We start from the raw sequence: 23,493 nt of genomic DNA, 5'->3' as shown, positions 1-23,493 counted from the left end.
ATGCACAGGATTTGTTTGGGTTAACCCACTGAGAAGGGTTCTCAGGAGTTGCAGCAGGGATAGGGGTGACATAACCAGTAGCTTTGAGTCTTTCATACAACTGGTCAATAGGTTCAGTAATGGTTGTGTATTGTTTAGGAGGTCTACGATCAAATTTTAATCGAGTTCTAGGGAAGTTTTGGTGTATAGGAGGGGACTGATAGTGGGATGGTTGAGCATTATAGGTTTGGTAGACATAGCGGGTTGGGAATATCTGGGTGAAGTAGGCTGATATGTGGAGGGTGGAGGTTATTAATAAGTGGGTGGTGGAGTTTGGTAGGAGGGTGAGGGTGCTTGGTAGTTCGGAGTAGGCTGATATGTGAGTGGAGGTATTGGGTATGTTTGGTATTTGATGGGAGATTTGGTTCTCTATGCAACATTACGGCTCCTACGTCCCTTTTCTTGGATACGCCACGAGACTGCAAAGCCTTATTTGTAGCTTGCAAGGATTCGAAGTTCGTAACCATACCGCTTTTGATGCCTTCTTCGATCCTTTCACCTAGCTTGATAATGTCAGAAAATTTATGGCTCTCAATCAACATTAGTCATTCATAATACTATGGGTCCTGAGCCCGGACAAAGAATTTGTTCATTTGTTCTTCTTCTAAGGCAGGTCTGACCTTAGCAGCTTCGGACCTCTAGCGAGTAGCATACTCATGAAATGTTTCTATGTGTTTCTTATTTAGGTTCTGAATGTAAAACACTTCCGGTGCATTCTCTGTGTTGAACCTGAACCTGTCCATGAAGTCAGACGCCATGCCCACCCAGTTCGACCACTTCTTCGGATCTTGGCTAATGTACCAACACAAAGCATCTCCCTTCAAACTCCTCATGAACAGCTTCATGCGGATTCTCTCATCTTTTCCTACTCCAACCAGCTTGTCACAGTAAGTTCTCAAATGGACCCTTGGATCCCCTGTACCATCAAACATTTTGAACTTTGGAGGTTTGTGCCCCTCGGGCAGTTCGACATCGGGTTGTATGCAAAGATCTTCATAGTTCAGCCCTTCAATTCCCTTACTTCCTTCAACGCCTTGAATTCGGCTAGTCAATTTCTTAAGTTCTTCATCCAGGTTCCTGATGAGCGAGTCTTCATCATCAGACATGGGTGTGTTTGAGATGGGGTGGGTGGAGTGTGGCATAGTCACCACGTAGATGGGGGTGCTATGGTGGGTGTGGAAGTGGTCATTTGTGGAGTTCAGGGGTTCTAGCATGAGCAGCGGAATGTTGTTTGAGGTATGGCAGGTGTTGCAGTGGTGGTGAGGAACGGGATGGTTTTGTTGTTTTAGGATATTCTGTGGAGTTGTGGGGTTCTAAGCATTTGGGAAATTGATATCTGGAGTGGTGAAAGAAAATGACAGATTTGCCAGATTCCGAACCTGATCAAGTTCTTCTTGAAATTTCAGCACTTAGAATGCTAAATGCCTTATTTTATTGATAAAAAGTAGAGAATCCCAAATCAACACTAAATAACCGGAAATAAAAGTCACTAGTGGCCATTGTCCTTATTATATTTCATAAAGCAAAAAGAAAAACTCCTATCTATTTGGTCCCAGAAGGCCCTTCCCCAGATTCGGCTTCCTTGGCTCCGCCGAACAGCTTTCCCAGCGCGCGAAGTCCCAGCAGTAGGTAGGCTCTGGCTATATGTCCACCTTTGTTTCCTTCAGCATTTTGGCAGTCTTCGACCCTCTTGAGAAACTTTCTTTCCAACTCTACTATGCCTCGCTCCAAGTATCCCAGTCGCTTGTTGGCACTGATAGCCACGTCCTTCCATTCCTCAACTAACTTCAGATTGGCTTCTTGTATTTCACGGTGCTCGCTTTTGCACTCACGTATCCTCTTATGCAATTTGTTGTATTTGACTTGTGCCTTAGCCCTTTCATCTATGATCATGTGGCCCCTAGCAAACCCTAGCTGGCCTAGTCCATCATGATTATCTTCCATCCAGCCTAAATAGTAGGGAGCGCCACCAGCGTGGTATCTGTCTGGCTCGATGGTATCTCTCCCCATGATGATCTTGAAGTGCCACATATGCTGAGCTTGGCACTTATAAGGATTATCATCAGCCTAGAAGTCAGCCCGAAAGTGACTCATCTTGTCGACCCTAGGTATAACTTGCTTCCTATCAGCCTATCTCATAACTCGGAGAGGGACATAAGGTAGGTTCCTCTCAGACCGATTAATATTAGAAATAGTATATCCCTGGATCGGGCGATGAATTCCTCGGTAGGGAACCACTCGAACATCCATTGTACATGGCCTTCAGTTAGATTATCAAATAACTCTACCTATCCTTTGGCATCTTCCGGCGGAGCGAACATATTGAGCATGTAATTCATTTGCCTCGGATGATGGAAGGCGATTTGATCATCCCAGTCCCTTCGCTGGATCGCTTGTTGGTACTCAGCCCTTTGGAGATGCTCCATGAGCCAGAGCTGAAGTAATAAATTGTAGCCTCCGAAGTGTTTGGCTCCTTGACACACTCCAAGGCTAGTATATTTCCGCAATGATCATGGGCACAATGCTGAATGGTTGCTCGCCAATTCCTTCCATTAAGGTCTTAGACGGTCTGCTGTGGATTCTTTCTTTCTTCATTGGAAACACGATCAACCCCAGGAAACAAAACATGAATACAAAGACCCTTCGGTGAATATGCCCTAATGATGTGATGGCAAATTCATCAGGATAGGTATGGTAGGATTTGTTGTGACCGTACCTCTCATACAAATAGTCAAAGGGGATATAGGATTCTTTTAGACATGTTAGTTCTGGATTCTTCTTCCAACCCATCATTTTGAGAAAGACCCTGCCTTTGCGATTCTCAGGCATCAACAAACCCAGAGTTTCTCATGTTATACCGGTCAATCCTCATATTTCTTCTAGTAAGGGTGTCATTTCAATGTCCCTTAAGTGGAATACGAACCTCTCACAATCCCAGAACAGAGTAGCAGCTTCTATGATCTTGTTGTTGGGTTGTATTTCCAGGAGAGAAGGTAGGTTTCCCAAATATTTCCGGACAAGAGTTTGATTACTAGAGTGAAGATCCTCCCACCAGCTTAGCAATTTTGGGTGGATGTTGGTGACCATGCCGAATCTAGGGACTTCGTGCCTCATATTTCTACAAGACAAAAGGGTTAAGACCATACCCCTCCCGGACTCGACTATATAACATCAACAATTAGCATGAAACTTTTAGTTCTCCAAATAAATGCACAGAACATGGTAATGTCCGTTTCGGCTTAGGGAAACCCAGTGGACTTTGGACAAGGCTATCATAAAGAGTCATTATGCGGACAACATAACTGACTCATCTAGGTTTGACCATGATGCATGCACAGTTTAAACAGAGTAAGGTTTCTATAGTGTTTTATACTGGTACCCTTGAGCGGACAACTCAAGGGGGAAAGGCACGGAACCTTCGACTACACTGTTGATCGACTGGTTTTACCACAAATATGCCTTTTCCAGATTTAGGGGTGATAATATTAGAAGAGCGCAACCACTCATTATAAGCGTTGCTATGGTATTTGTTTGGCATGAGTGGAATATGATGTTGAACATGATTATGCAATAATTAAAAACACGTTGTCACGTATTTGCACATTTAAGAAAGCAGTAAATATAACAGTTTCATAATTTAAAGCAGTAGTAAAGGAAAACAAAAAGACATGTCAGTTTTTGAAAAGGGAATTGAATGCTTAAAGAAATTAAACAGGTAATTGCACATAAAGGAGCATAAATTCACAATAATAGTCTGAAATGGTAAAAGCTTAAAAATCCCCAGTAGAGTCGTCATGCTGTCGCGCCCCTTTTTTCTCGTGAAATCGGGTTTATGACATTTGGAGTGACAACTTGTTCTTTTTGGGAACTGGATTTGCATTTGAAGAGTCACCGCCTAATGATTAAGGTGTATTAGGACACCATTAGAGATTCAACTCTGAGTTTGTTTTAATAACCAGAGATTGGGTAAGGGCTTGAAATTATCCCAAGGGGAAGGTGTTAGGCACCCCTCAAGATCCACTTGTGTGGTTCCTGGCCAGACAGTTATTGTGAATTTACCGAATAGAGAAGTATGGGATCAAATATTAGGGGATTTAAATACATAAAAGAAAGAGCTTTTGAAAGAAGCGTTTAAAAAAAAATAAAGGTTTGCAAATAAAGGAAAGGGTTCCTAGGTTTATATTTAATATGGATCACCCCACACAATGTCGGGTAATCACTCCTCAGTGAGGGGCTACACGTTACACTATCGCGTGGTCATCATATCCATATCTACCCTTCCTACCCCGTTAAGGTATTAAAGCGCGGATTGGTCTCGATTACTTTTTGCATTCTATTACCCCTCCCATTCCTATCAGTCTCGGAGGCACCTAAGACTACTAATCCTAAAAGGGAGGGATATTAGGCTGATTTGAGGTTTCAAAGGTAAAAATCTAAGGTGAGATACAAAACATATAGAAGACTGCACGTTAAAGGGGAAGCACATAACATATAAGGCTCAAGTATACCTCCTCAAACAAAAGCACATAACTAGCATGACTTGCACATACATTTTTGGGTCTGATTAAAGCACATAAAGACGAGTATTGAGGCAGATTAGTTTATTACATAACTCAGATAAGATGTTCGAATCAGACCTGCCTGCTGGTTGTAGCGATTAACAAAAGCAGATACAGTTTACAGTTATTACTCCAAGGCTTGCCTAAGTGTTTTGATGGGGTCTTATAGACATGATATCTACTGAGTTCAGAAGGTTATGAGACAGTAATAACTAAGTGTTTGAGTTCCTATAGCATGCTCTCTAAACCCTGTTAAGTAAGGGAACTAGATTATTAAAAGAGATGCAGAATGTATAAAATTAAATTAGACTGATTACAGATTCTGCAGGTGATAGTATCTACTATTACGGATTTTAATCCCTATGAACATGATATCTAACATCGAATGTGAATGAAGCGAATCAAAATTATTTAAGAATCCCTCTCGACATGATTTCTATGTGTTACTAATTTTAGATCCTTATAGACATGATACCTAACATTGCATGTGAGTAGAAACGAACAAGATTTTACTTATGAACCCCTATAGGCATGATTTCTATATGTTACTGATTTTAATGCATTACTATTTATAACCACTTGGGCCCTAAAACATGGTATCTAAATAGTGACAAATGCGCAGGATTTTAGATGATCCCTATAGGCAGGTTATCTAGATGTGAAGTTGAACAAGAAGTCCTATAGACATGGTTTCTAAATGCAGCTTGAATATGCATAAATTTAAAATAGTCCTATAGGCATGGTTTCTACCCTTGACATGCATAAAATACCCAACCTTTTTCACTAGCTAACCCCAAATGTTTATTACAACTTATTACAAATCAAGAATACTAAATACTAAATACATCAGGAAAATACAAAGAAAAGAATTACAACCAGAGGAAGCCTGATTCTTGACTTCCCATCTGAGTTATGAGATAAACCAACTCAAAGACCCTAATCCAAAGCCTTTCTCTGACTTGAGTGTGTCAGAGTTCCCTAAGGGCCTCAATAGGACCCCGAGCAGTGCTCACACCCGAGTTTCATAACCAGAATAAGTACAAGTGTAGTGTGGAAATGCCAGCCCTCATGTGTCCAAGTTCAGAGGGAGCTCATGGGTCCCAAGGCAAGGCTCACATGAGGGGGGAAGAACTTAAGTCTAAGAGGAAAGTACAAGTGCAGAAACAGAGCTTTGAGTACTAAGGAAGTAAAGAAGAGGGAAAGAGGTGCTGGGAAACGGCCATTAACACTTCAAACAAGTTGATAATTTTACATCAAAGGGGGCAGGGGTTTGGGAATCCATTGCAATGAGCCTATATACTTAGGCATAAGTTAATTCTGGGCATGTACAACAATAGGGAGTGTTTTCATGCTTGTAAAATCAACACAATATATAAGGGTAACATAGAGGTTATGATCCTAGGAGGACCAAGTTTGAGTAATGTTCAGCAATATTCAATATTGTCATGCCCCAAACAAACCATAAGTATCAAACATATTGGGGTAGGGATTTAGGATTCATAATACATTGATTCGGAACAGGAGAAAAGAAATTACAGCATGCTAAATAAGGTACTGAATTAGATACAAGCAATAGGCAGACAAGAAGGCAAGAATATTAAGTAACCATGTTGTTCTTGATGCTGAAAACTTAACTAGAACATACCAGTCAAAGAAGCAAAAATGTAGTAAATAAAGGAAGCAGGACTTTGAAATATATCTTTGGCTTTCAGCCAGCTAAACAGGCCATAGTACAAGTAGTAAAGCAAGAGAGAGTGTTGTAAGTATGAGTTCAGAACTAAAAGTGTTCATCTTGTGTTCATGTGTCTAAAAGAAGAGAAGGTGTAGGGTACTTATAGCTTTTGAAAACATGTGAGAAGTAAGGTAACAAGGAAAGTTTCAATACAAATATGGAAATAATCACAATCGGAATCAATTAACCAAGTGGATCCCCTTTAATTAAGAGATCACTTGTTCAACAGGCAGTGTTATGCTCAAAATAAAGAAAGAAAAACCAGTTTATAAGTAGAATGATTGTTGCCATAAAAGGAGTAGTAAAACCATCGAGTAAGTAATCCAGTCTAAGTACAGAAATATTCTTATTTTGGGAAAGGGTTCAGCAAAGCAAAATAAGGAAAGGAATCAATTAACCTTGACAGGCGAGTGAAATTAGAATTCATAAAAGAAAGGTTTTGAAATCAGTCACAAGATTGAAGATCAATAAAAGAAGGAACCCCAGCATATAAATAGAGTACACAAAGACGTAGGGTTTTTCAACAATAGTAGAGCTTAAAAGATGATAAACAAACAAATCAAACAAAACTTAACGAAACAAACACTCATCTGACAAACAGCTTTTAGAATTCGATTGAGACCTAAAAGAAATTAGGGTTTTCAACAACAACGAGTTCGAAAGATGGTAAACAGACGAGTCAAGCAAGAAGTTAAACAAACAAGCACACATCTTAAATGTATTAAAAGTTAGAGAAGAGATTTTGAAATAATGAATAGGAAAACCCCTAATCGGAAAAGACAAAGAGTCGTTTTTGAAAGCAAAATTGAAGAAACTTCGAGAAGATGCTTAAAAATTCAAAGCAAGCATAGATCTAAAGTAGATCTGAAAGAAATCAAAAGGTCTTAGAAATTAGGGTTTTAGAAGAACCCAAAAGCAACGAGAATGGCCTTGAAAGTTACCGATCTAACCAGTAGAGTCAAAGGTCTGACTCGAACGGCCATGGCTGGCCGGAGAAAGGGTCAAAGATTACCGGAGAAAGGCCATGAACTAAAATTAAACAAATACTGGACCAGAGTTCTTCATAGTCTGGCCTTGAAACCATAAGAACAAACACGTAGAAGCCATGGAAGGCTGGTACAGGTCTCCGATGACCTCGGAATGCCATGGATTAGGGCGGATTAGGGTGGCGGCGGCTAGGGTTTGAGGGTGTTGTAGAGAGGATTTGGGAGAGAAGGGATTTCAGAGGTGGCGTATGGTAACAAAAGAAATAGGTTAAGGGGGTCTTTTGGGTATAATTAGGAAAAGACAGCCGGTAGCAGTTGATCTAAATGATCAACAGCTGAGATTTAAAGGGTTAGGTGGGGATCCGGGTATGGGTCAGCTTAGTTTGGGTCAGGGTCGGGTATGAGTAGGAATTGGGCCGGGGTAATTGGGTTTGAATTGGGGTAGAATTTGGGCTACAATTGAAATGAAATCTGGCTAGATTTTAAATAGCCATTTTCCCCCTTTATTTTATAAAAAATAGTAAATTAAATTTTGAAAATACATTAAAAGTGCTAAAATGATTTATGGCATATAATTATCAATTTAAAAATAATAGACTTAATTTTTATAAATATAAACGCAATTAAATCTTAAAAGGGGCTAATGTTGCAACAATATGCAATTTAGCTTTAAAAATACGAAATAAATTTGTAAATATATGCAAAGATTATATTATCTATATTTTAGTATAAATATGAGAATCCAATATATGAATCACCAAAAATAATAATTTTGGGAATTATTACTAGGTTTTTTATGAATAAAATAGGGGAATAAATTGGTTTAAAAATCTTTAAGAATTAAGAAAAAATAATAAAAACATCTAGACATGCTTATATATGCATACATATGTTATTTTCAAAGTATTTTGCGTATTGAAAAATATATAGGGAAAAATTGGGTATCAACAGCTGCCCCTCTTTACCCGGGAAGGATGAAAGAGTTGTCGGGTAAAGATATGATGGCCAATTTTGACCGAGCGGAACGGTTCGAAGAGGTTTAGGCTGCACCCTAGCTTCTGAGCTGCCTACATATCCCTAGTTTTACAGGAATCAGGCCATATGTAGTTTAGGATCCGTCGGCGGAGTATGCCGATAGAGACCCTTCAAGAACGGACGCAATACCCAAGGTGGGGTGGTTAAGGTTTGACATGGATGCAGGAACTGGAGCGGTATTGATCCTGCCAAGACGGTCGTTGCTTGCGTACCTACAATTAGAAACAATACAGGCATATACTGTGCATGAATTTAAACATGATGCAAGTTCCCATCGAACCATGAATGTTGTCTTTGGACGTTTAGGATGACGTCCTTTAGACTATGATATCCTGGGCCATAAAGCGTACAATAAAGGATTCACAGGCCATAAAATAATGCTCTTGGGCTATGAGGATGATGCTGTCACACCTCCTTTTTCCGCCCCCGCGGGGGGCGTAGGGAGTTCTCTCCAATTAAAGGACAGTCGAAACGGGATTTGTTTGTTTGTTTCAGAGTCGCCACCTGGAAATTTTAAGGCGTCCCAAGTCACCCGTTTTAATCCCTGAATCGAGGAGAATATGACTCTGTTTGTTATTCTGCGAACCAGAAATCCGAGTAAGGAATTCTGTTAATTCGGGAGAAGGTGTTAGGCATTCCCGAATTCCGTGGTTCTAGCACGGTCGCTTAACCATTTTTTATACTTGGCTTGATTATCTTGATTTACTAAATATACGTTCTGTCGTTATATAATTATGTTACCGCCTTAAATTATTTATAATTAGAGACCTTTAAATGAATCACGCGTACGTATATTCGTGTTATATATTTTTATGAACGTGAATAATCGTGTCACGCATACGTGTACACAGTAAGATTGATAATATTATTCTTTGTTTATTTTTATTATAAAAATAGACTTATGTTCGAAATCGTGCTTAGAATAAAATTAAGAAAGTTCGCCGCTCTTGTATAATTAAATAGTGAACCGCACACCTCGGGTTATATGAAATTAATTTGATATTCTCCGAAGAACCCCCTTTTTATTAAATGTTCGCTCGAAGTTGCGCGAACGCATAATCCGAATTGCTTTTAGAAATATAATCAGGTTACGCGAACGCATCCCTAATCACGCAAAATATTCTTAATGGTAATATAGATTTTCCACAAATTGTTTATTACATCCATACATGTTTATGTGAAAAATCATGAGAAATCCCTATTTGAGATGCCCTTAAATTCTTTGAAAAGAATTCGCAATTTATTAAGTGTTGACCGCGAATTATATTTTTCGCGTGTGAATTATATTCCTCCAAGCCATTCAAATTTTAAGAGTAAACAATAAACAACGTGTGATTAATACTACCATTTTTTCTCGTAAATACAATGTGTATACCCAAAAAGTGAATTGCGTATGAAACTAAAAAAAATTGATTTATGAAAGGAAGAGATGTTTTCGAAGAATTTTCATTATTCTATTTGTAGCGAATCCTATTTTACATTCTTAAAATTGTTACAATTTATAAGCCTAATCTCCTTCTACATCACGTGTTCTTAATCCAATATGTATGATTTTTTGGTTAATTCTGCTTATGATTGAGTTTGGGATATACATAATCGAAATGATTTTTATTCTCAACTTATGCGAACTATTGGCAAACACTAACTTTACACGTTATAAAAAATTGTTGACTTATCGTTTACATTATTTTTTTAAAGAAATGAGCTGATTGCATTCAAATAACTAGGCCATTTGTTATTAAGAAACAACTAATCTACCTGTTGACTTAATAAGACGATATCACATCTAACATGAATATGCCCCTACACCATTCACCATATTCCAACATTGTGAACATAACGGATTTTATCAATGCATCTTTCGACTATTGATTATAAACATAACCATTATTACGCCATATATGAACAAAATGCAACCAACATCATCTAGCCTTAAACCACAACCAAGTAATTAACAAAATATGCTAACAATGTATTTTCTTGATATTTCCATACTATTCTGTACCTAACTAACAATGTCACAAGACTTAATTAATGGCCAACTTTATGCCATGTTCCCTATCTTGACAATTCAATCATAACTATACTTTAATGAAATTCTGAAATAGATAACATTATTACAACACTTATACGAACTTCAAAAGGGAATGATTAACTAATAATTATCATGTCAAGCATACTACTATATTAACCAACATGAAACAAAAACTGAAATTTAAACTAATGAACTTAGATGAGTAGAAGACAGAATTATAATTCCAAACTTCATTTATTTGCCATGTTGAAGCTTTTCATGACATAAGTTTACAGATATGTACCTGGAAATGAAGGTAGAAAAGGTGAATTTCAGCAGTAACGGCAACAACAAAACAACAGAATATACCAATAACTCAGCAGGTTTGAGCAAAACCCGTGAAACCAGACGAGCAGTAACAGAATTTTAAGAAAAAATTTCAGATTTGAACCAAACAATATCAACAAAACAGACTCAGACAGATTCAAGGAAAAATATGTTTCAGACTTTCTTTCTTTCTCTTCTATTTTTTTTCTGTTCCAGATTCTTTCTTCTCTTAGTTCTGTTTTCCTTTTATTCTCAATCTCTCTTTCAGATTCCTCTCTATAATCTCTCTATCTATTTGTCTCCTTGTGTCTCTCCTCTTTTCTCTATCCTCTCCCCTTCTTATACTTCTCTATCTTATACAGGTCTGCCCCCTTTCTAGCAGCCCACTGTCCGGACCCCTTTCTCTTTTAAAAAAATCAGAAAATCCCCACTCCCATAGCACTAAGGCTGGTTTTCTAATAAATCAGCCACTAAAGGTACTTTTTCCTTATTTTTAGCATTCCCATTATCCTTTGTTTCCCATTATCCTAATAAATTATAGCCATTAACATTCCACTATCAGCACACTAATACTATCATATTTCTCTCACTGTTTCATTCCCAACAGTACCCCTGAAAGTCTACTGTTATTACTGCCCTCAAAGAAATCAGAATCTGATACAAAGCAGATTTTAAAATTTGTTCAAACTTAATTATCTTTCTGATTTAAACAGCTATAACCAATTCTCTTAAGCTCTGGACTGAATCTTAACTGAGAATGCAACCTTCTAACACAATTGTATCTAATCAACATTTGTGAAATTGAATTTAAACCTAACATCACAATAACATCACACAGAATTTAACAGAACAATTTAAACTGAATTTGAAATATGTATGAATGCAGGGGCATTGTCAGTATATTGACACTGCCTGAAACCAACTACTCAGAAATCAATACACAAATGTTTGATAAACTTTCTGACTTATTAAACAAGAACCAACTAATTAGCAAGAACTAATTAACTGATTACAACAAAATGATAATAATCAATCAAAACAGGTAAACAAGTTATTACAATCAACATTATCAGAAACAGGATTTTATAATATAACTAATCGACGAACTTAATCGAGTCGATTACACACATTGTAAATAATCACAACAAATAGAGACATTGTTATAATTTGATCACATAAACGGGTATGAGACAGAATCACAGAATCAACTAAACAAATATGAAAAATTACACAAGCTACTGAAACAGGCAACAATATACACGTAGGAAACAAAAAGAAGTAGAAAAATACCTTTGAATCTTCAAATTTACATGGACAAAAGCTCAACTTTGGATTCGGACCTTTTGAGGCTAAACAGACTTTATTCGAAGTATTCTCAATTGAGAATACCTCGATTAAAGTCTCTTAGACCTCAATCCCTTAATTAATCGGACAACTTCCACGATTTGGCATTTTAGGGTTTCGGATTTTTCAAATTTAGGGTTCGACCAATTCTGGGTAGATTCGAAGGGAACCAAAGATGCCTTAGGGGTGAGGGTGGCCTAGGGGTCATTGGGTGTGAATTTGAAACAGATCTGGGTGAGTTCTTGTTCGGCTCGAATCTTCAAATGAAGATTCGAGAAGCTCTGAGGTGATTCGAGCTCAACCAACCACAGATCCGTAGTGAGGGTAGTTAGGGGGTACTATGGTGTTGATTTGGAAGCCATCGGAGACGGTTGGGTTTGGATCTGAGTTTGGCTCGAATCTTCAAATGAAGATTCAAGAAACTCTAGGAGTATTCGAGCTCAGTGGCTAACAGATTTGGATAGAGGATGGTCAGGGGGTTCAGGGGTGTTAAGGTGGTGACCGGCGGCGTTGTTGCCGCCGGGTTTCAGGCGAGGGGGAGTTAGGGCGGCTAGGGTTAGGGGTGTGTTTTTTCGGAGATGATGATGAACAGGAGAGGATAGGGGGTGTTTAGTTAGGGGCCCGGGGTATGGATTTGGGGTTTATATAGGGGAGGGGTGGATTGATCTCATCCGTTGGATCAAATAAGATGCACGGTTGAGATTAATTCATTTAACCAAACGAAGTCGTTTGGTTTGAGTTGGGGGGAAAGGGTTGGCCCGGGTAAAGTGGATCGGGTAGGGGTTACGGGTAAGGGGTGTAGAATATCAACCGTTGGATTGATTTAATCCAACGGCTCTTGATGAAATATGACCAAACGTCGTCGTTTGGTTTGGTTGAATTGGACCGGGCATGGGGTATTTGGATTGGGCTGTGGGGAAGTGATTTTGTTTGGGCCTGGATTTCAGTCCAGGTCCGAACTTTTACCTATTTTCCATTTCCTAATTTTACTCCTAATTATTAAATTTCTACTTTTAATTATAAAAACAAAAATTATCCTTACAAAACATTAATCACCTTTTTAACAACCATTAACACACATGACAAAATATTAATCACGCAATGACACATTTAAATGACGAAAAATAAGATAAATGCATATATTTTTTTGTGATTTTCTCTTTAATTAACTCTTAAATGCATAATTAAATCCTAGATATGCATGCAACATGTATTTTTATTTTATTTTTTTATTTAACTATAACAAAGTAAACATTTACGGACAAAACACAAATAATTAATAAACGCCACATAAATTCTAAAAACTGCATACTAAGAGAATTTTTGTTTTATTTTTTGATTTATTTTAGAGTAGTTTTCGTGAGGCAAAAATCACGTGCTCACAGCTGCCCCTCTTTGTGCGGAAACTCGAAGAGTTTTCGTGCAAAGATAAAGTGAGTGGATACGAGCGATTTTTGCCTGTTCGAATACTCTGTGGGAAGCACTTTTTGGAAAGATTTGACCGAACCTCTGCTTCAAAGGTTTCCTACATATCCTTGGCTATAAAGGAATCAGGTCAATGTAGTTCGGGAAGTTTTGGGTAGCTGGGACTACCATGGGACTGTGATGCTACTGTTGTTTCGTGCTGCTTTTACTGTTTGCTAACCTCCTTATTACACCCTGCTTTAAAGGTAAAACAAAAAGCTAAACTAGACTATGGTATATGAAATTACAAAATCTTATCTAGATCCTGCCCTTGCGTTTCTTGTTGTCTTGATGTCTTGGTGACTCTTGGGCATCCTTTGCTTCTGACTTATTCCGCATTTCCTTTCATTGTGTCTCGTATTTTCTTTATCTGTTTGGGACTCTTGTTGTTTCCTGCTGGGGATTTGGTTGGACTCCTCTACTTTATTGACTTTACGTGTGCTCCTTTCTCATATGGGCGGGCTTTTGACTTCAACCCGTAATGTCAAAATACATTGCCATTCTGTTCTTCAGGTGGGCACCTGACTGCTGATCCTTCAATTGTATTCCCTTATTCTCCAGGTGGGCGCCTGACTGCTGATGCTTTAATTGTATTCCCTTATTCTTCAGGTGGGCGCCTGACTGCTGATCCTTCAATTGTATTCCCTCATTCTTCAGGTGGGCGCCTGACTGCTGATGCTTCAAATGTATTCCCTTATTCTCCAGGTGGGCGCCTGACTGCTGATGCTTCAAATGTATTTCCTTATTCTTCAGGTGGGCGCCTGACTGCTGATCCTTCAAATGTATTCCCTTATTCTTCAGGTGGACGCCTGATTGCCATTTCCTTTCTTCATCCTTGTTCTCCAGGTGGACGCCTGACTGCTATTTCTTTTCTTCATCCTTGTTCTCCAGGTGGATGCCTGATTGCTATTTCCTTTCTTCATCCTTGTTCTCTAGGTGGACGCCTGATTGCTATTTCCTTTCTTCATCCTTGTTCTCCAGGTGGACGCCTGATTTCTTCTTCCTTTCTTCATCCTTGTTCTCCAGGTGGACGCCTGATTTCCTTTTCCTTTCTTCATCCGTGTTCTCCAGGTGGACGCCTGATTTCTTCTTCAATTCTTCATCCTTGTTCTCCAGGTAAACGCCTGATTGCTTCTTCCTTTCTTCATCCTTGTTCTCCAGGTGGACGCCTGATTGCTATTTCTTTTCTTCATCCTTGTTCTCCAGGTGGACGCCTGATTTCTTCTTCAATTCTTCATCCTTGTTCTCCAGGTGGACGCATGATTTCTTCTTCAATTCTTCATCCTTGTTCTCCAGGTGGACGCCTGATTTCTTCTTCAATTCTTCATCCTTGTTCTCCAGGTAGACGCCTGATTTCTTCTTCAATTCTTCATCCTTGTTCTCCAGTTGGACACCTGATTGCTTCTTCCTTTCTTCATCCTTGTTCTCCAGGTGGACGCCTGATTGCTTCTTCCTTTTTTCATCCTTGTTCTCCAGGTGGATGCCTGATTGCTTCTTCCTTTCTTCATCCTTGTTCTCCAGGTGGACGCCTGATTGCTATTTCTTTTCTTCATCCTTGTTCTCCAGGTGGACGCCTGATTTCTTCCTTTCTTCATCCTTGTTCTCCATGTGGACGCCTGATTTCTTCTTCAATTCTTCATCCTTGTTCTCCAGGTGGACGCCTGATTGCCATTTCCTTTCTTCATCCTTGTTCTCCAGGTGGACGCCTGATTGCTATTTCCTTTCTTCATCCTTGTTCTCCAGGTGGACGCCTGATTTCCTTTTCCTTTCTTCATCCTTGTTCTCCAGGTGGACGCCTGATTTCTTCTTCAATTCTTCATCCTTGTTCTCCAGGTGGACGCCTGATTTCTTCTTCCTTTCTTCATCCTTGTTCTCCAGGTGGATGCCTGATTGCTATTTCTTTTCTTTGTTCATCCTCATTCTCCAGGTGGACGCCTGATTTCTAATACTTCAACTGCTCATCCTCATTCTCCAGGTGGACGCCTGATTTCTAATACTTTCATGCTCTTCCTTATTCTCCAGGTGGATGCCTGACTTCTTCTATTTCCTTCACCGGGTGTTTCCTGACACAATGTTGTTTTTGCCCCTGTTTCAAATCAAAGAAAACTTTGTTAGTTTAAAGTAGGGTGGTTAGTTGGGGCATTCTTGCCGATGGTGGGGTTTCTCTTTGTCTTGTTTTACTGCCTTGGAATGGTTGAAAAGACTGTTTTGTCCTTGTAATTGATCCTTAACTATAGGATCCCCAACTGTTGTTTTCACGTCAAACCCTTTCAATTGTAATCATATGTCTCTCCTGACATTGCTGAACCACTTTTTGATTCCACTTTTCTTACACCCATATCTTATTTTTATCCTACTACCTCCTGCCCATCCTGGTCGTATTTTGTCCTATGCAATCTTGAATCTTGGTAGTATACCTTGACATTCCTTCTTATTTGTTTGGAACAAAACTCATCTCAAAAGCTTTAGAAGAATAAGATTATTAGTGACGAAAACATGACGATTTCGACAATCTAGAATGAAAAGAAAAATCCAAATTTGGATGACTGTTGGAGAAAGAATAAAGAACTTATCTGATTGGAGTCACTAGCACCAATGATCATGGTATGCATTTTGGATTAATCAACCCAGTCTTTTTAACCAATCTCCTTTCAATTGTTTCATTTTGTTTTCCCAAAATTTCCATAACCCAATTTTACTTTTGCTAATTTACAAACTTTGTTCGACTTGCAGTATCCAAAAGAGTTTTCACTGACAAATCTTCCTCATTTGTTCATTTCTTAATTCATTTTCGCCTTATGGTGCCTGCGAAGGTTTTCACCAATAAGACTCTCTCATTTTTCTTTCTCTCAGCTTCCGTCGCCTCATGGCGCCCGTGAGGGTTTTCACCTATAAGACTCTCTCATTTTCATTACTTCTTCTTGTTTGGACCAAAGTGTTTATGAATCATCTTCATTTGTTTGACTCGGCGTTCTTTCTAAGATTGGTCGAAAGGTCTTTTGGTATGCGGTTGGAATGAAAAGGTATCAAAAGTTAAACAATTTTGATAGGGTTTTTTTTTAAAAATTACAACCCTTGGAATCATTTTTCTTATTTGCCAACACAATTCCTGCCCCAGTTTCTTGATTGGGGTCTCTTGATGTTTCCTTTTGTGCACATTATGCATATTATGCATATTATGCACCGTATGACCGAGTCGTGAGGCGCCTACGTATCCTCTTTGAGGAATCAGGTCAAACGTAGTTCACTATTTAATAGTGATTTTCTACTTCTTTTTTTTTATAATATTTTATTTATTTGATTTTCATTGATTCCAAGAGAGGGTAAGAAAGAAACGAGTGTGGCTCAAAGGGGAAACAAAGGGTACAGTATTTGGATAGCAGAATAAATTGCCTTTGTCATTCCAATCTTCGAAATAATGCCGAATACAAACATTTAATAACTTATACCAAGGAAAAATCATGCATAATATCTCTTTACCGCATCAGAATTGATAGCCATGTCTATGCATTTTCCTTCAATATCTGTTAAACATAATGCACCATTGGATAATACTCTGGTTACCATGAATGGTCCTTGCCAATTCGGGGCAAATTTGCCCTTTGCTTCAGCCCGATGTGGAAGAATACGTTTCAGCACATGTTGACCCACTTCAAACTTTCGGGGACGCACCTTTTTGTTGTATACCCTTGCTATTCTTCGTTGATATAATTGGCCATGACATACTGCTGCCAATCATTTTTCATCAATCAAGTTTAACTGCTCCAGACGGGTTTTGACCCATTCATCATCATCAATCTTAGCTTCGGCGATGATCCGAAGGGAAGGAATTTCAACTTCTGCAGGAATTACTGCTTCAGTGCCATATACCAACAAATAAGGAGTTGCTCCTACTGAAGTGCGAACAGTAGTGCGATATCCCAACAATGCAAATGGTAATTTTTCGTGCCATTGTCTTGAGCCTTCTACCATTTTCCAAAGTATCTTTTTTATGTTTTTGTTGGCTGCCTCGACTGCTCCATTCGCCTTGGGCCGATATGGGGTAGAGTTGCGATGTATAATCTTAAACTGTTGACATACTTCCCTCATTAAGTTACTGTTAAGATTAGCACCGTTATCTGTGATGATCACCTTTGGGATTCCGAATCGACATATGATATTTGAGTGAACAAAATCGACCACAGCTTTCTTGGTCACTGATTTGAATGTTTTGGCCTCAACCCATTTGGTAAAATAATCAATGGCTACCAGAATGAACCTGTGCCCATTGGACACTGCCGGCTCAATTGGTCCAATCACATCCATGCCCCAGGCGACGAAGGGCCATGGTGCCGACATTGTATGCAACTCAGATGGTGGAGACTGAATCAAATCCCCGTGTATCTGGCATTGATGACACTTGCGCGCAAAACTGATACAATCTTGCTCCATGGTAAGCCAATAATAACTGGCTCAGAGAATTTTCCTTGCCAACACATATCCACTCATGTGGGGTCCGCAAACTCCCGCATGTACTTCAGACATGATAGCCGTAGCTTGTCTGGCATCTATGCATCTTAACAATCCAAGGTCTGGTGTTCTTTTATACAAAACTCCTCCGCTTAAGAAGAATCCATTTGCCAATCGCCTAATGGTTCTCTTTTGATCCCCTGTGGCTTGTGCTGGATATATCCCCATTCTGATATACTCCTTGATGTCGTGGAACCATGGTTCCCCGTCAAATTCCTCCTCAACTATATTGCAGTAAGCGTGTTGATCGTGGACTTGAATATGCAGTGGATCCACATAAGCTTTGTCCGGATGGTGCAACATTGATGCCAGGGTAGCCAATGCATCGGCAACCTCATTATGGATCGTTGGAATATGCTGAAACTCCACTGATTGAAACCGCTGACAAAGATCATGTAGACATTGTCAATATGGTATGAGCTTCAAGTCTCGGGTTTCCCATTCTCCTTGAATTTGATGTACCAGAAGATCCGAATCTCCCATGACTAAGATTTCCCGAATACACATGTCTGCGGCTAGCCTTAACCCCAAAATACAAGCTTCATATTTAGCCATATTATTGGTGCAATAAAATCGAAGTTGAGCCGTAACAGGATAGTGATGCCCTGTTTCAGAAATAAGTATAGCTCCTATCCCGACTCCTTTCATGTTAGCGGCCCCATCAAAGAAAAGTTTCCAGCCAGGTTTTTCAATCTGCTCCATCTCACCAATATGCATTATTTCTTCATCGGGAAAATAGGTTTTCAATGGCTCGTACTCCTCGTCGACCGGGTTTTCGGCTAAATGATCGGCCAATGCTTGGGCTTTCATTGCAGTCCGAGTCACATATATGATGTCAAATTCTGTGAGCAATATATGCCATTTTGCAAGTCTTCCCATTGGCATAGGCTTTTGAAAAATATATTTCAACAGATCCAGACGCGAAATGAGGTAAGTAGTGTAGGATGACAAATAGTGTTTCAATTTTTGAGCTACCCAAGTTAGGGCGCAACATGTCTTTTCCAGATGAGTGTACTTAACCTCATAAGCTATGAATTTCTTGCTAAGGTAGTAGATGGCCTGTTCTTTTCTGCCGGTGAGGTCATGTTGCCCCAATACACAACCAAATGAATTTTCCAAGACCGTCAAGTAAAGAATCAGAGGTCTTCCTCGCTCTAGCGGGACCAGCACGGGTGGGTTTGACAAGTATCCTTTTATCTTATCAAATGCTTCTTGACACTCATTAGTCCATTTGACCGCAACATCCTTTTTCAACAATTTGAAAATAGGCTCACAGGTTGCCGTGAGCTGAGCAATAAACCTGCTGATGTAATTCAACCTCCCTAACAAACTCATTACTTCAGTTTTGTTCTTTGGCAATTCTTGGATGGCTTTGATCTTTGATGGGTCTAGCTCGATGCCTCGCCGACTGACTATGAATCCCAATAGCTTTCCAGATGGAACACCAAATGCACACTTGGCAGGGTTAAGCTTGAGGTTGTACTTGCGAAGTCTCAAGAAGAATTTCCTCAAATCCCTAACGTGGTCGGCCTGATGCTTTGATTTTATGATCACATCGTCCACATATACCTCAATCTCCTTATGTATCATATCATGAAACATCGTGGTCATTGCTCTCATGTATGTTGCCCCGACGTTCTTTAAACCGAATGGCATCACCCGGTAGCAATAAGTTTCCCATGGTGTGATGAATGCCGTCTTCTCCGCATCTTCTTCATCCATTAGGATTTGATGATACCCGGCATAACAATCCACAAAATATCCTATCTCATGCTTGGCACAATTATCGATCAAAATATGGATATTAGGTAATGGGAAATTATCCTTTGGACTTGCTATGTTGAGATTGCGATAGTCGACGCATACTCTGATCTTGCCGTCTTTCTTTGGCACAAGAACGATATTAGCCAACCAAACAGGATATCGAGTGACTCGAATGACCTTTGCCTCCAACTGTTTGGTGATTTCTTCTTTAATTTTCACACTCATATCAGGCTTGAACTTTCTCAACTTTTGCTTGACAGGAGGCACCATTGGATCAGTGGGCAATTTGTGAACCACTAAATCAGTGCTCAAGCCTGGCATGTCGTCATATGACCATGCAAAAACATCTTTGAATTCTATGAGTGCTTTAATTAACTCTTCTCGGATCTTTGGTTCGAGATGGACACTTATTTTAGTTTCTCGGATATTATTCGTGTCCCTTATGTTGATGTCTTCGGTATCACTCAGGTTAGGTTTGGTTTTCTCCTCAAAATGAATTAACTCTTTACTAATCTCTTCGAAAGTCTCATCCTCATCATATTCTGATTCATAATCACAATATACTTCTTGAATTATTATTTCGGAATCAGATTGATTTTTAAGACTGGGCTGAGGATTCCTAATGCATGCCATATCATTAGAGCCAGCGTAAAAAGAACTGTACAGAAAAAAGAAGAAAAAGAAAAGAAAACTATCAGGAATGATAATGAAAAGAGAAACTGTATTTTATTGGATGATGAAAGATAACAAGGTTTGCACACTTCAAACAAACTGTAAGATAAGCATGGGGATTACAACCCTAAGGTAACCCAAACAAACTGAAGGAAAATCAAAAATAAACTACCAAGACTCCTTTCGAATGGGGAGAGGAGTGGTTTTTCAATTATTAAGCTTTGTTTCTGGCCCAACGAATTGAACTTCTGCGTTGCTACAACCTTCCCCGCTTTCCACCATATTCACATCGTCAAAAAATTTCTCGAATCTTTCAATTAATTCCTCCTCAGGATTGACCAGGGATTTAGGAATTGTTGTTATCGGGTGATTTTTAGCACCGGTCTTGACAAAAGACTTTGATAGATGTGGGACTGGTTTTGGAAGAACCCATGCCTTTTGTTTCAGCTTTCTGGCCTTGCTCACGTCTGTGACAGTGGGTATGAATCCCAAACCAAATGTTCCCCAGTTCTTGGGGAGAGATACTGGTTGAATAATTCCTTGCAAAGATGAGCCCAAACCTTTGCCGGGTACAAAACCATTTTTAACATTTCATAGGCTACCATGACTGATGCAGAGGTTATCTTTGGATTCGGAAGGTACTTCCCCTCTGGAATTTTCTCTACCGACACTGTGTCGGACACTTGGTAAACCCATGGTCCTTGGTCATTTTCTATTCTTTCGATCGGTACAATGGCACTGCTGGGAGCATTTAAACTTTCTTCCCCATGCACAACTATTTCTTGTTGATCCCATTCAAACTTGACCGCCTGGTGTAGTGTTGACGGGACTGCTTTAGCAGCATGGATCCATGGTCGACCCAACAGCAAATTATAAGAAACAGTTATATCCAACACTTGAAACTCCATTGTGAATTCAACTGGCCCTATTGTCAGCTCCAGCACTATGTCGCCAAATGAATCTCTGCTTCCACCGTCAAACCCCATTCTCCTTGAATTTGATGTACCAGAAGATCCGAATCTCCCATGACTAAGATTTCCCGAATACACATGTCTGCGGCTAGCCTTAACCCCAATACAAGCTTCATATTTAGCCATATTATTGGTGCAATAAAATCGAAGTTGAGTCGTAACAGGATGAGCCCAAACCTTTACCGGGTACAAAAACATTTTTTAACATTTCATAGGCTACCATGACTGATGCAGAGGTTATCTTTGGATTCGGAAGGTACTTCCCCTCTGAAATTTTCTCTACCGACACTGTGTCGGACACTTGGTAAACCCATGGTCCTTGGTCATTTTCTATTCTTTCGATCGGTACAATGGCACTGCTGGGAGCATTTAAACTTTCTTCCCCATGCACAACTATTTCTTGTTGATCCCATTCAAACTTGACCGCCTGGTGTAGTGTTGACGGGACTGCTTTAGCAGCATGGATCCATGGTCGACCCAACAGCAAATTATAAGAAACAGTTATATCCAACACTTGAAACTCCATTGTGAATTCAACTGGCCCTATTGTCAACTCCAGCACTATGTCGCCAAATGAATCTCTGCTTCAAGTCTCGGGTTTCCCATTCTCCTTGAATTTGATGTACCAGAAGATCCGAATCTCCCATGACTAAGATTTCCCGAATACACATGTCTGCGGCTAGCCTTAACCCCAAAATACAAGCTTCATATTTAGCCATATTATTGGTGCAATAAAATCGAAGTTGAGCCGTAACAGGATAGTGATGCCCTGTTTCAGAAATAAGTATAGCTCCTATCCCGACTCCTTTCATGTTAGCGGCCCCATCAAAGAAAAGTTTCCAGCCAGGTTTTTCAATCTGCTCCATCTCACCAATATGCATTATTTCTTCATCGGGAAAATAGGTTTTCAATAGGTTCTTGGGGAGAGATACTGGTTGAATAATTCCTTGCAAAGATGAGCCCAAACCTTTACCGGGTACAAAACCATTTTTTAACATTTCATAGGCTACCATGACTGATGCAGAGGTTATCTTTGGATTCGGAAGGTACTTCCCCTCTGGAATTTTCTCTACCGACACTGTGTCGGACACTTGGTAAACCCATGGTCCTTGGTCATTTTCTATTCTTTCGATCGGTACAATGGCACTGCTGGGAGCATTTAAACTTTCTTCCCCATGCACAACTATTTCTTGTTGATCCCATTCAAACTTGACCGTCTGGTGTAGTGTTGACGGGACTGCTTTAGCAGCATGGATCCATGGTCGACCCAACAGCAAATTATAAGAAACAGTTATATCCAACACTTGAAACTCTATTGTGAATTCAACTGGCCCTATTGTCAGCTCCAGCACTATGTCGCCAAATGAATCTCTGCTTCCACCGTCAAACCCCCGTACGCAAATACTATTCTTCTGGATCCTCTCCTCTTTTATTTTCAACTTGTTTAAAGTGGAGAGAGGGCAGATGTTTGCACTTGACCCGTTGTCAACCAATACCCGAGTTACTACGGAGTTTTCACATTTCACGGTGAGGTAAAGAGCTCTGTTGTGCTCAGTACCTTCCACAGGCAATTCATCATCAGAAAATGTAATTCTATTTGCCTCAAAGATTCTGTTGGCTATTCTCCCCAAATGATTTACGGAGATCTTATCAGGAACGTGTGCCTCATTCAGGATTTTCATCAAAGCCTGACGGTTCTCCTCTGAATGGATCATAATGACAATAATGAAATTTGAGCGGGCGTCTTTTTCAATTGTTCCACAACAAAATAATCATGGAGCTTCATCTTTCTTAAAAACTCTTCCGCTTCTTCTTCTGTCACAGCTTTCTTTATTGGTGTTGGATTATTTTTAGTTTTTCTTAACTCCTCGGGAATAAAACATCTTCCCGAACGAGTCAAGACTTGCACCTCACAGACTTCTTCCTTGACTTTTTTTCCTTTATACATTACCGTCACCCGTTCATAGTTCCATGGAATGGCTTTGTTGCTTATCACTGGTAACTGGGTTACCGGCTTGATAATGACCCGATCTATACGGGCTCCTTCCACGACTACAATGGGTTTGTTGGCGACCCC

Source organism: Nicotiana tabacum, chromosome 10 (genome assembly GCF_000715075.1).
Source record: "Nicotiana tabacum cultivar K326 chromosome 10, ASM71507v2, whole genome shotgun sequence".
NCBI classification, from domain to species: Eukaryota; Viridiplantae; Streptophyta; class Magnoliopsida; order Solanales; family Solanaceae; genus Nicotiana; species Nicotiana tabacum.
The sequence above is the reverse complement of the archived record's forward strand: the minus strand, read 5'-3'. Positions refer to the sequence as shown.